Genomic DNA, 15,720 nt, shown 5'->3' with positions numbered 1-15,720 from the left:
TGGATACTTAATCTCAATATTAACAATACTGAGAGATTATAGGAATATAACTAAACAATTAAAATGGAAGAAAAGACTTTTCAAGATCTTCTGTAAATGTAATTCTACAAAAATGCATATTCTAACTGAGGAAAAAGTTAGGACACCCCCACATTTATTCTCACTTAAAATGGCTCAACTCACACACAGGTGTATCACACCAGGTGCACATGACTAGAAGATTGCTACTCAGCATTTTGAATGAGGCTTGCCTTATTTAAATCTTAGACATTTAGTTTGATGTGCTCCTGACTGTTGAAGTGAGAGTGAACACCATGGTGAGAGCAAAAGAGCTGTCTGAGGCCTTCAGAAAGAAAATTGTAGCAGCGTATGAGTCTGATAAGGGATTTAAAAAGATCCCAAAAGATTTTGAAATCAGCCATTCCACTGTCTGGAAGATAGTCAGCAAGTGCAGAGCTTTCAAAACAATTGCCAACATGCCCAGGTCTAGTTTTGATGTGAAAGTGTATACCTCTACAATCAGAAAGAGACTGCACAAGTTTAACTTGCATGGGAGGTGTGCTAGGAGGAAACCTTTGCTTTCTAAGAGAACCATCAAAGCCAGACTGACGTTTGCCAGAGAGAATGTAGACAAAGATCAGGGCTTCTGGAATAATGTTCTTTGGACAGATGAGTCCAAAACTGAATTATTTGAACACCAGAACAAAGGACATGTTTGGCATAAACCAAATACAGCATTCCAGGAAAAGAACCTCATACCAACTGTGAAGCATGGAGGTGGAAGTGTCATGGTTTGGGGATGCTTTGCTGCAGCAGGACCTGGACAGCTCACAATCATAGAATCCACCATGAATTCTACTGTGTATCAGAGGGTGCTTGAGGATCATGTGAGATGAAGTGGAACTGGACCCTGCAACACGACAATGACCCAAAACATACCAGTAATTCCACTGAGGACTGGCTGAAAACTAAGAAATGGAGAGTCCTGGAATGGCCGAGTCAAAGCCCAGATCTTAATCCCATTGAGATGCTGTGAGGTGACTTGAAATGGGCTGTACATGCAAGAAACCTCTCAAACATCTCACAGCTGAAATACTTCTGCATTGAGGAGTGGGGCAAACTTTCTTCAGACTGATGTCAGAGACTGGTAGATGGCTACAAGAAGCATCTCACTGCAGTTATTTCAGCCAAAGGGGGTAACACTAGCTATTAGGGGGTAGGGTATCCTAACTTTTTCCTCAGTTAGAATATGCATTTTTGTAGAATTACATTTACAGAAGATCTTGAAAAGTCTTTTTTTTCAGTTTTAATTGTTTAGTTATATTCCTATAATCTCTCAGTATTGTTGAAAATGAGATTAAATATCTATATATTCAAAAATGTTACACAAATACACACGCTTTCATAGGGTATCCTACCTTTTTCACATGATTGTATATGTTTCTCTATGGTTTTATAAAGAAATGCATCATCTTCAAAGAGTACATTATAATGTTTCTTATTCCTATTACACTTGTGGTTTTGATTCAGTTTTCTTTTTCTGAAACTAAACAAAAGCATCAGATCTAATCTGATTCAATTACCAGTATTCCCTTTTTGGTTAATGTTTGAGGAAACTAAAAAGAGATTTTAAAAGTTTCACTAATTTGTATGCCAAGACAGAAAGAGAATGTACTTAATTAGATATGAAAAAGAATTACATTTTTAAAATTCACATATTTTTCTTGTTTCTACATCGTACATTCACTTCTCTTTTGTATATAGAATGAATTTAAGTACCTAAGACTCAGGCCTAAATGTTTTGTTTATTATACCTACTTTTGACACTCATTGATAAATTACTTTATTATTTGCAATTGCTCAGTCATATGTTTGAAAGTGAATATTGTTACAGATTCTCATGTAATTACTGTTTTTAGTTAAATTTGGAAAGCCTCAGTTCTTGTATCACACCTGATGATGCCAGATAAACCTGATGAAGTATCATGAATAAAACAAAAAATCTAATTTTGTTTAATAACATGGGAATATATAGGTATGGTTAAATACAACCTAATGTGAATATACACTATCATCAGACTTGGAGGATTTTCACTCATTTTTTAGCCTTGTCTAATGTTAAGTAGTTTATTAATTTTCTAATTAGCTTTTACTTGAAAAAGAAACACAAATTCTCTATGTACAAGCAAAAAAAAATTTATATAAAGTATTTCAGGTTTGGTTTGGCTGTTTGGCATTTATTAATGCAAAACAGCTAGGCTGTCTGTGTCAAACACCAGTAAAACCATAAAAGTAAAACTGTTATAAAACTAAAACCAAACAATGTCCTTAGGTCAGACAGAAGACTAAAACAGAATTTAAAAGGTCAATAGCTTCTAAAACTTTAAAAATACAATCAAGTTGGATGGTATCGTCGTTGTCAATGACACCATCCAATGTCAGGGTCAAACCCTTAAAAAAACACATGTCAAATATGGTGCCATCACTCAGAGTTATAATAAGAGCACAACAGTAAAATGTGAGCCTTTGGGACTAAAGTGTTACAAAGGCCACACATTGGTGGATCATTTCCAGATTAAAGAAAGTGATGGGTTAAACTGACCAGTGATAGCCAAGTTAGGATAACTTCCTCCTGACCAAAGAAAACAACAGATGGTTTGATCTGGAAAAACTTATGATGCTTTCACTCTTAAGTCGATTACCAACTGGTGTGAAGCAGAGCCTTCAGTAGAGAACTGTAGCCACATATAAAGTAGACACAGGAGTAACAGCATCAGAGCAGACAGACTCAGCAAGCTTATTCCCATAAATGGCCAAGTATCCACATAGAAACAGGAGATAAAGTAAAATGAGCCAGTTGTTTTTTGAATATTTACAAGAACAGTGTGAGTAATAATGTGAAGTGATTACAGGATTAGTAGAATTAGTGTACTGCATAGCTTCTACATGATCCAGGGCAAGAGAAATGGCATACAACAAGGCAGTGAACACAGAAACTATAGTAGGGCCCACAGAGTCGCATGATTTTGAACCAAGTATATAAATAGGAGTGGAAGATGGTTGAAAATATTTTTGACAAAGAGAAGATGGTGTTTCCAGTAGGGTGTATCTGCCTTCATCATATGCCTGAAAGATAGGTCACAGGTAACAGGATGGGCTGATAAGTGGAGGTAGCCATGTTTACCAAGGACAAACCCTGTTACCACTTCATAACCAAATTAACATGTTTAGCATTTATCATTCTTATAACATAGCTTATTTTCAATTATATAAGTTGAATCATCCTTTTTTTTAATTTGTGATAAAAGTATGTTTGCTCTCTATTTGTATAAATTTTTATGTATACCTTAACCCTTTTGTAATGGGCTCAGTGTAATATACACAAGCTCATACACACTATTTACACTATAACTTATGATACAATATGTGTATCTTCACAACAAATTTGGTATACTTTTAGTAAATGTTACAAGTTTTTTGTGCACAAAATCATATTTTTAATGAAATATTTTTACTCAAGATTTGTTTGTTAAAATACTGAGTCTGTTTCTTTACTAGTCCGAGCATGAAGTGATTTCATGTTATGATTAGAAAATTATTCTTCATCCCAAACATTTCAAATATTATTTGTATCTATAAGACCTAACAATACATTTCAAAGTTTTGGTTTGAGTAAGACTTTATATTTTATGTTATTTTCTACACCATAAGTATGTGGGATCTGTCAATTTACCCACCTTGTAACCATTTTACAAAAATTGGGAAATAAATATAAATTATGCTTTTTTGTGCTAAAGTTACTACATGTAACAACGTGAAAGTACAAATGTTTCTTGAAGTAGCGTAAGTCTTAATGTTATATATTTATTATAATGACCTTCCAGTCATGCCTAGCTAACATTGCATAACTTGAATTGATGTGTACTTGTGTTACTGTAGCCAACAGTATAAAACTGCCCATAGTTTTTCCTGTCTTAACTGTATTTTAGTAGACTGGTATTTTATAATATTCAGTCACATTTTAGTTATTGTATTTTATATGTATATAGGAAACTATTTAGAAATAAGTTACAAACTCAGTTTTCTTAAAATATAGTGCAAACAATTATCTTTTCTAACTTGAACCTTTGAACTCAGTTGCTGATGAACATAGGTTGCTAAACCTTTTAAAATTTCACACATGGAAAATATTAAACAAAATTTTATGTTAGGTTTTGTATATGCAGTTGAATAACCAAAAAATCTTAAATAGCTCCTGATACCATAGAATTAAATTTTTTTAAGCTCAGAATCTAAGCCGTATTTTGGTTTAAAAATATGAAACTTTGAGCAGACTAAAGACACAACCTAACTTCTTGAAATTTTGGTTTGATAGAACAAGGTAGACTTTTCAAAGATTAAAATAGCAGGTAAAACCATTCTAAGCTGTTAATTGATTATTCACATGTTATCTGTTGAAGTAAGTGTATATAAGGAACTGTTTTCAGAAATGGTGAATGGGACCAATGTGTTTGATTCAGTATATAAACCATGTCTCAACAAAACAAAAATGTGTGAAGTTCTTATTTTATATTCTAGCTTTATAATAATAATCACTCGAGTCCCTATAGTCAGCATTTTAACATCACACACATCTAATTTTAAACAGTACTATATTCAACATACCATGTGACTCACAAAAATCTATATTTAGATATATTATTTTAATAATTTAAAAAATTAACTCATATATAATTTAAATGTTTTTATACAGTTTTAGGTGTTTCTTACAGGCGATGTAGAAATACTTTATTTTAAAACATTAACAGGTGTCAATTTCTTTTTGTAAACTATTGTAAGGGAATTGTTTTCGTTACCAGAATTTTCACCTATGTGGCACTGCCCAAATCCGGCATGTACTGGTTTATAATGCTATTACCATATTAATTGCTTCTATTTAATTACCAAGACAGTCATCACTTAGCTATGTAGCTTGGTTTACATATATCTTATAGTTAATCTAATTTCTATTCAACTTTTTGCTGATAAAAATGATGTATTAAAATGTAATTTTTATTATAAACTGTGTGTTTTATGAATATGTATTTATTACTGAAAGTAAAATATTAACAGTGGTTAGGGTCAGTTGGTGTAGTCTCTGTCTTACCAGACATGAACTGTAACTATGTGTCTTAGTGTGGAATCAGCAAAAATACATTGTTTTCTAACTCGGTTTCAATTTCTTTCTTGAAAAGTAGTGAAATTTAAAAGTTATTTTGTTGTCAGAAATCCAGCCTAACTATTGTTTCTTGTTATTGGTAAAGAGGAAGAATGTATCCACCTCTGAAAATATCAGGACTGTACATCTTTACAAGCTCAGAAGATGAACCACAAGATCCAGAAGTAATCTGGCTTTCACAAAAAGAGCAAAATGATTTGAAGAATTATCTTGCATTCAGCTTAGCCCTTGACAAATCTACAGACATATAAGAAAACCCACAACTGGTGGTATTTATTCATTATGTTTCCTCTAATGTAACTGTGAAAAAAGAGATGTTGAACTTACTGACACTAAAAAAACAACTCGTGGTGTTGACATTAAATATGCGTTTGAAAGAGCATTAACAGATGCTGATATTCCACTGGGTAAACTCATCAGTGTTGCAACAGATGAAGCACCTGCAATGGTAGGGAAAAATGAAGAATTAATTGTACTTATTAAAAGTGATCCCAGCTTTCCTGAGTTTCACCCTGTTCATTGCATTGTTCATCGTGAACACTTGGCAGTCAGATACTTCAAGTATGATGATGTTATGAAACTTGTTTGTGAAATTGTCAATTCCATACGCTTAAATGGGAAGATCCACCGACATTTCAAAAATGTTATTAAAGAACTGGAATTTGAAGATAAACCCAGTGATGTGTCTTTCTTTTGCATTGTGAAGTGGTTGTCAACCAGCAATGTTTTAAATAGGTTTTTGGATATGATGGAACCTATTTTTAATTTTCTTGAAGAAAAAAAGATTCCATGCTCAACTGGAAAATTATGGATGGATGCAAGATCTAACGTTCCTTACATAATGACATAATGAATCATCTACAAACTCTCAACTTGGCACTACAAGGGAAGAATAATATTGTTTCTAATCTTACTCAGACAATTTTCAATTTTCTGAATAAAATAAGAATTTTTCTAAAGAGACATATTTTGAAGAAACTTCAATTACTTTCCCAATCTCAAAAGGAGAGTAAATACATTCTTTGATTTTGAAATAAAAAACCAGAAATTGGAATAATTTTAAGATAAATTACAAGGACTGGTTAATAATATCTTACACAGGTTTAAGGACTTGCAGAAGCTGAAGCCCTGCTTCTCCTTTCTTGTACCTCCATTCATAGTTGATGTGATCAATGATGGTTATCCAATTCTCGAACTAGTTACAGAATCATCTGCTGTGAAAATGGAACTAATAGAACTACTGGAGGACCTGGGTCTAAATATGATCCATAAATCCCATTCTACAATTGAGTTCTGGAAGCAAATTCCAGAAATAAAATATTCTGACCTGAAGAAAGCCAGTGTGCGACGCATCTCAATTTTCAGCACAACATCCTGCTGTGAATTACTGTACTCTGTAATGAAGTTTGTGAAGTTGAAGCATCGTGCAGTACTTATAAATTAACACCTGCCAGAGCTTACAGCTTTGACAACATATCAATCAGAATTTCAACGACTCACAAGACCTCTGCTAGCAGTGAATAGCCTGATAATTGTGTGAATGTCTGTGTCAGTAAAATATTATGACAAGACTAAAATTTTGTAAGGTGATATCTGATAAAAATATCTCTTATTGCAAATTTGGATATTTGTCTCAGATGTTTCCGTATTATGTACGCTCAATATAGTTGAAGTAATAATCGGCCAGGATTTTGAAAACATTTGGAATATATGTGTGTGTGTGTACTTTGTGGTTATTGAAACTGATACAAATTAGCAGTTTGAAAACTATACACATTAATAAATATCATTACATACATGTATTTATTAATATTTATATAACACAATGTGTGTATAATATTTCTTCATGTTCTCAAACATCTGAAGTTTATCGTATGTGACTCTCACATTAAGCAAGTTTGGCCGCCCCTGCTCTAGAGTATCACACACAAAATATTACAATTTGTTTTTATCACTGCTAGTAAATTGTACATCCTTTCAACTTTAAATCTTTCTTTCTTATTACCATCTATTTGTGTACTTTAATTTAATCATAAAACATTTTGTGGTTCTCTCCATATTTTTATTTCATATAATACAAACATATAATATATATAAGGTTAAAGACGACAAATAAAACTTGTCACATCTAAAACTTGTTGTTTTGAAATCTATACAAACAAGCCGTTATACACGTGATCGCGAGGAACAACCCTTTATTTATAACCTAGGTACAATTTGTTAACTACCTTTAAAGGGGAAATTGTTTTTTTTTTTATAACTCAACTTTGAACATCTGTCTTTTCCCAGTGCTACCTCACACTTATCAGTTTAAAACATGTCTTCAGTTTCGTTTTCTTTCACTTACGTCATATCTTTATAAGAATTGTTGAAAAGTATTGCTTGATTTCTAACCAATACAAACTGAGAAAGACAACAATAAAATGATTGTTTGTTTGTTTGTTTTGAATTTCGCATAAAGCTCCTCAAGGGCTATCTGTGCTAGCCGTCCCTAATTTAGCGGTGTAAGACGAGAGGGAAGGCAGTTAGTCATCACCACCCACCGCCAACTCGTGGGCTACTCTTTTACCAACGAATAGTGGGATTGTCCGTCACTTTATAACGCCCCCACGGCTGAAAGGGCGAGCATGTTTGGTGCGACGGGGATGCGAACTCACGACCCTCAGATTACCAGTCGCACGCCTTAACACACTTGACCATACCGGGCCGCAATAAAATGAAAGCATAATATTATTGAATATTTGCATACGTAACTAAGGAGACGAAATCTTAAAGTAAGAATCGAACTGCGTGAAGGAAGAACTAAATTTTATCGTCAAAAATTTCTCACTTTGCATTTCATGGGTACTTCAGCCAGTACAATTTGTAGGTGTAACGTTTTGTATAAATATTTTAATTGTATATTCTCGTAAGTTCTTTGTATGAATCTGAATTAATTTCTTGAAGTGAGAAACAAAAGTTAGACAACTAGTAAGTAACATTTACGTCACTATATAACCTGTGTGAAGCTAAGTGATTAGGGTTAGCAAACATTGGGCTGGTTTAGATAGTGTCATACTGAAAATAATGCAGTGCAACTTCACCAACTATTTGTTCTGCTTTCCTCAATGCTTCATCAACAGTGCTACCAGCCCGCTACTTTCTCCGGTCATGGCTGGTGCTCCATCAGTTGTCACACTTACCAGTTTCGTGAAATCCAATGAAACACTACTATACAGTCATACTGTCTCCTCGAATAGAGCAGACCCAGTTGTCTGACCCTTCATGGAACCATGCTGATTTGTTTCTCTGTGATATCAAACGATGACGACACACCATGAACAAAAAATAGTAGCTGTACTGTTGAACTGATGACAGTCGACTCGTCTGCTGCTAAAGAGAAGTAGACAAAGTTGGCTGCTTTATTTGAAAGCAGTCTTGTCACATCTGCTGAGAGGTGTGAAATTCTTCACTAAACTGTCGTACGATTCAAAGCCACCATCTGCAGCTTGCGAACTGCTTCTGGACACAACTTTTCCGATGCGGTAATCATGCATTGCTTGACAAAATCACCATCAATGAACGGTTGGTCAGATTTCGCTCTCATCAACGAAATATCGTAACTGACCTCACATGCTGCACCTAAATCTGCTGACTGCTTTGAGGAAACGTTCTGCGACTGCCGCAGAGATTCAATTCGAGCTGTTTGTTCATCACTGACTACGCTGTGGAAATCTTTTTGCTCCGACTCATAATGACACTTTATATTGAATACCTTTGCCACTGCTACTGTCGAATGACACAGCAGACAAATCACGTTCTTCTGTTGTTGAACAAAACAGTATTGTGCAGTCCAATTTTCATGAAACTGCCGGTTTTCGTCGTCAACTTTTCTTTTACGATTAGCTACCATTTTTGTGACGAAATAGTATCAAAATAGGGCTCGTAAGTAAATCTCGAAGAACAATTGGAACACGTGAGATTTCGTAATTATGGAAATATTACGTCATTAAGCCAATGATTAAATGCCTATGCATTAACGAGATTTTCTTATTAAATTTTCTTTATTGCTCGACACAAATATGGAACCATCCAGTATCTAATCTAATGCATATTCTTCTATAGCGCTTAATCTTCGCGGAGGCGCGAACTCTCTCTGTTTGAGTTTCCCGTTGGACATCGCGGGCCTGACTTTGTGCACCACTGGTATAAACAGATACGGGAGAAACAGACACAGAAAGTTATTCACCCATTGATGAAATTAAACGTGGTTATTTTACTGTCGAAACAAGGGCAAACTGTTATCTGCAGTGTCGTGTATGGAAACAACATAAACCACGACAAGATCTTCCCCCAATTTTAGTTAACCTATAGCTAGAAGAAAAGCCTAATTTACAACCTGAACTGGTCTCGCGGGAAGACTGAAATTTTTACTTTGGGCACTCAACCATGTGACTAAGTATCGGGAATGTATTGCTCGTGCTAACTGGATACTGCTGGACAGATCACAGCCAAAAGGAACTTGCTTGATCGATGTTCACAAGTGTCTGCGACACACGCTTCAAAACCACAGTCGTAATATTTGTCTGTTCATTCTGTCATTGTTAATTTGTTATGTTACTTAATAGCATTACATACAAAGTAAGTTTTATATGTGTAAAAACGGCTCGTTTGGGTTGAGAAAATATTTTACGTAGAGGAGCGAACAACATGGTCAGCTTCCGGTCAGTTACCTCTTTCTTTCTTTGTGAACCTGACGATGACCGAAGAAGGTCGAAACGTTGTTCGCTCCTCGACGTAAAATATTTTCTCAACCTAAATGAGCCGTTTATACATATATATTTCTCTACAAGTGGGTTTTCTCGATATCATTAAAGTAAGTTTTACTTTGCAGGTAACATTGTTATCAAACAAATGAAGACAACATGTACTACTCAATGTTCCTCTTTATTGAATCACTAAATGTCAACACAAATATATATTATATACACTGAAAGTTTGTCACATTTCATACAGATACATAAGTCGTATCGATACACTCCTCTCGAGTTCTTCATGGTAAGTACTGGCATATTACTCTGTTATCGACGCATTTTTAATATTTAGTGTTTGAATTAATTTAATACAGAAACAGACAAGGAAAGTTATTCAACCATTGATGAAATAAAACATGATTATTTTACTGTCAAAACAAGGGCAAACTGCTATCTGCAGTGCCGTATATGGAAGCGTCATAAACCACAAGAAGGTCTTCCCTCCAATTTTAGCTAACCTATAGCCAGGAGAAAAGCCGAATTTACACCCTGACAGGCAAACCGTAATTTTCACTTGGGGCACTCAACCGTGCGACTAAGCATTACTAGTACATCTGTACAACATACATGCCTGATTGACAACTTTACGTAAGCATGTGTAAAACATACATATCGTGTTAACTACTTTACTGTTACCACTCAACAGCATACATTCCTGGTTTACTTCTTTATTAATAGCTTTGAACAACATACATTCCTGGTTTACTACTTTATTAATAGCTTTGAACAACATACATTCTTGGTTTACTACTTTATTAATAGCTTTGAACAACATACATTCTTGGTTTACTACTTTATTAATAGCTTTGAACAACATACATTCTTGTTTACTACTTTATTACTTTATTAATAGCTTTGAACAACATACATTCCTTGTTTACTACTTTATTAATAGCTTTGAACAACACACATTCCTGGTTGACTATTTTATTAATAGCTTTGAACAACATACATTCCTGGTTTACTACTTTGTTAATAGCTTTGAACAACACACATTCCTGGTTGACTATTTTACTGATACATCTGAATAATATACAAATTTAAATGAAAATAACAATTATAAATCTGTACGAACAGTTTTACTCAGATATACTATAGACTTTATAATTTTGTAAGATTTATTGAGTGTAAGTCACAGAGATGTGATGAACCAATCGAAACTTTCATGTTTGTTTATATGTAAAGTCTGACGAGATTCTACATTATACAATTTACCTGTTGTTTTTAACCCTTAATTCCATAGCCTATGGACGTATTTTTAACAATACAAAATTTACCTATTATTTTGAGCTTCTAAACCCAAATCCTATTATTGTATTTGTTAAGTAATTCTCATTTCTTGACATCCTAAATACTCAAGCTTGGTTTTTCGAACAATTTTTAGTGGTTTACTTTTTACAGACTTTTTATCTTACCCTCTTTTGATGCTACAGAATTCGATCTCAACAACAGTCAATGAAAACCGACTTTGAAAGTAGCTGTAGACAATATTTGATTGGACAGAGAACATTATTTACTACGTGTTTTATACATACTGTGAACCGTGGTGTCTGTCCATCAGTTCATCTGTCGTCTGTTTATGACGGCTTCACTTCTCATGTTGAGTGTGAAAAGATACGGATGAAGTCAAAGTACAACATTAACTTTTAAATAACAGTAGAACAGGTATGAATAATGTTGACAACAAACAGGATATTCTACACTAACTTGTTATGAATTAATAACACTATTTATCAAATGTAAACATAACGGTTTGTTATTGTTAAATTGTTCTTAGCAGAACACTCACTATACAAACATGGAACATCAAACACAGAAAACCAAAACTCATGTAACACACTTACTCTAGAGTATCACACAGTCTTACAATTTGTCTTCAATCACTGCTACACGAGGGCTATTTGCGCTAGTCGTCCCTAATGTAGCAGAAAGACCAGATGGAATGCAAGTAGTCATCGCTACCCACCGCCAAGTCTTGGGATTGACTATCACATTATGCCCATTCATTGACATGGATAAAAGGTCGATCATGTTTGGTGTGGCGTGGAGAAGTACACCGGACTTTTGTACCATTTGCTGGTGTATAACTCATCATGTACAAACATGGATCATCATTAGGTTCCTCGACTGAAATCACAACAAGTTGGTGTATATATATAAATAATTTACGTAAGTTCTCATACACTTTCTCGCTTCATTTACTACTATAACTGAATTTATATATACACATATATACGTATGTACATAGATGTAGACGGACGGGAATTTAAATAGAGTTGTTGTTGGTTGTTGTTTTTTTATGTAAACACTGTCTTCTCAGTCAACGTTGTACGAATGTTGATGACGAAGCCACGGATGGACAATTCCTCAGAAACTGCGCATGTCAGGTAGATATCAGTGGTTGTCTGATTTAATAACAAGCTCAGCGATGGTAAAACTATTTTAAAATTTGAAGAAAAATAAACATGAGTATCTAGAAAACTATGGGAAAATATCAGTATATTTAGTGAAGTATTTGTTGTATTTTTTACTTTATAAGCAATTGTATCTTTTTAAGAGTAGTAACACAGAAATTCAAAAATGTTTCGGTGTTTGTCCGATTATGAATTATTTAGATTTTTATTGATTACTTCAATTACCACTCCTCAACATATTTCACACTTGAACATTGATAATAAAACTGTAAACAGTTTCAGGTTTGTTTTGTTTTCTTTTAACCAATAGATTAACCTTTTAATGTACTCCTAAACATCAGAATCCCCAGGCGTTAAGTGATTTATAGAACTGTGTATTCTTAAAAAACACATTAACTCAATACAATAAAATTTATGTCAGGCTGTGACTGTTATACAAGATTAAATATTAAAATAAATAGATACAGCTTAAAGGATTTACCGGAGTTTTCAAAATCTATAAAATAAAAATCAGTCATAGCCTCAGACTCACCAGAATTAAAAATCCACGAAACGTATCAGGGATTTTATTGGAAAGAAATGCAAACAGCTTTCCAAAAGAAAATAAATGTCAGAAGAGAATAAATAACTGTTTTTACAGGAAAGTCATCAAAGCTACTGCGCTTCTTTTCCGTTTGCTCAGAATCACTTATTTTCTCTTCTGCATCAGTCCTCATGACGATACTCACCTAGAGAGGGAGTACATGGTCACTAACGCCTTGTTGTAGTCCTCCAAGTAAGTCTAATTTTAAATGAACGGGAAAAGCAAAAAAATGTGAGTCTAGTTCTTACTGGCCATAAATCTGTTATTTACACATGGCCAGGTGAGTTAAGGCATTCGACTCCTAATCTAAGGGTCGCGGGTTCGCATCCCGGTCGTACCAATCATGCTCACCCTTTCAGCCATGGGGGCGTTATAATGTGACGGTCAATCCCACTATCCGTTGGTAAAAGAGTAGCACAAGAGTTGACGGTGGGTGGTGATGACTAGCTGCCTTCCCTCTAGTCTTACACTGCTAAATTAGGGACGGCTAGCGCAGATATCCATCGAGTAAAGCTGCGCGAAATTCAAAACAAAAAATAACCTTCTATTTTGCTTACGTCACTTCATTACAACAATTGATTCACCAGTATTGTTACGCTTACTACTAGTTAAAACTGTAAAAGACAACAATAAAATGGGACCACAATATTATTGAATATTTGCGCATAGTAACTAAGGGGACTAGATATTAAAATGAAAACCGAACTGTGTGAAGAAAAAAAAAATTATGGAAGAAAGTTTCTCACACTGCATTTCATGGCTACTTCGTCCAGCACAATTTGTAGGTATAAACTTTTCTTTAAATATTTTAATTTATATTCACATGGAAACATTTTATTCATCTGAATTAAATTCTTGAAAATAAGAAACAAAAGTTAAACAATTAGTAAGTGACATTCACTTTACTCCACAACCAGTGAGAAGCCTAGTAAGTAATGTTAGCAAATACTTGTTTGTTTTCGATAACGTCGTATTAAAAAACTTAGAAAAATTGAACATTTTCTATATAAAAAAAGAGAGAATCTTTATACAAGTACTGAATGGGAAAGGATATCGGATTGTCCTAATATACACTGTATTTTTTATCTATTAAATGGGGTACCGTTTATTTAAAAAATAATTTTTGAACTCCATTTCTTAAAACTGTATCTATAAATTATTTCAATAAAAAAAAAAGATATAATCAAATCTTCAGGTTAGTCCTAGTGAAAATCGGGCTCTTGTAATACAAAGAGTACTTAATATTTATTTCTATGGAAAACAAACGCTTGTTGTTCGTATCGTAGTTACTTTTAAAATTATCCGAATTTAGAATGCTAAAGTTGGAATTTTTTATAAATTTTTCTTTATAGCGACATTTGATAAATAGTGACACACTGTATTTATTATTTCGGTCAAGCCTAGCATGGCCGAGCACGTTAAGGCATGCGCTCGTAATCCGATGGTCGCGGGTTCGCATCCCAGTCGCGCTAAACATGCTCGCCCTTTCAGCCGTGGGGGCGTTATAATGTGACGGTCAATCCCACTATTCGTTGGTAAAAGAGTAGCCCATGGGTGGTGATGACTAGCTGCCTTCCCTCTAGTCTTACACTGCAAAATTAGGGACGGTTAAGGTTTCTCTACCTGGTTGGGGGTTGTGCAGTGTGCTAACAATTTACTCACTTAAAAAACCAGCCTGTTTATGAATTCGCAAGAGATTGCGGCCCTATGTTCCTTCATGGAATTGAGAGGCATAATAATAAAAATAATAAAATTCAATTACGCTTAACCGAATATTGAGATTGTATGTTTCTATCAAAACGTATCATAATTGGAGGTTTCAGCATTCAGTAGTATATCGTGACATGAATCTTGAATCTTCCAATGCACAAGCTAATCTCTAGGTCGCTCTAGGCTCGACCTTATGCAGGAGTAAGTACGACTGTACGAGTAACATGTGAATATTCAGATATTTAGAGCTAAAAGATTAATAATGGTATAAAAGTATCTGTAATTTCGATCTGGACATTTTATTAAAAGTTTTATCTAGTGAGACAATTTATCATTTTATAAACAAAATCAGAGAATTAATTTACGTGTGTCTGTTTCGATGTGATCATAGTTTCATTTGATATGCAACTTATAATAGAAAACAAAAGATGAAATATCATATGCATATAGATGAACAAACTACTGATAATATGAAATACTTCAGGTTTAACGTCACACAACACACATGCTGTTTCGAAAAACATAACTTCAGCGGAAAAAAACAAAGTCACATGTATATTTTGAAACGTATTTTTAAACAAAGTTAATACAGAAACTTTTAATAGTAACCTTATAAAATTAGGTTATTATAATTATTTTATACCTTCTGTGTTCCATGATTCAACTTTATTGTCTCTTTCTCGACGCGAACAGAAGCGTCTAAGTCCGACTCACTTCTATAAAATTTCGGCTTTCTTAAAAGATGCGTTGTAAACACAAACCGAAAGTGACAAAAAAAATAAATTATTGTATTAATGAACAAAGTTAACTTATTTTTTAACAATGAATATAAACTTTGTAAATAAAAATTGTTTTTAAGAAAAAAAGGGTTAGTAAAAATGGACAATTTTAATAATGTACAGTTAACAAAAATTTGATTATGAAGTAGCAATATTATAACTTAATATATGTGTATATATATATATTATTTAAGTGCAAGTTAGTTTTCATACAAGTTGAAGA

Source organism: Tachypleus tridentatus, unplaced genomic scaffold, assembly GCF_004210375.1.
Source record: "Tachypleus tridentatus isolate NWPU-2018 unplaced genomic scaffold, ASM421037v1 Hic_cluster_2, whole genome shotgun sequence".
Taxonomy (NCBI): domain Eukaryota; kingdom Metazoa; phylum Arthropoda; class Merostomata; order Xiphosura; family Limulidae; genus Tachypleus; species Tachypleus tridentatus.
Note: the sequence above shows the minus strand (reverse complement) of the source record.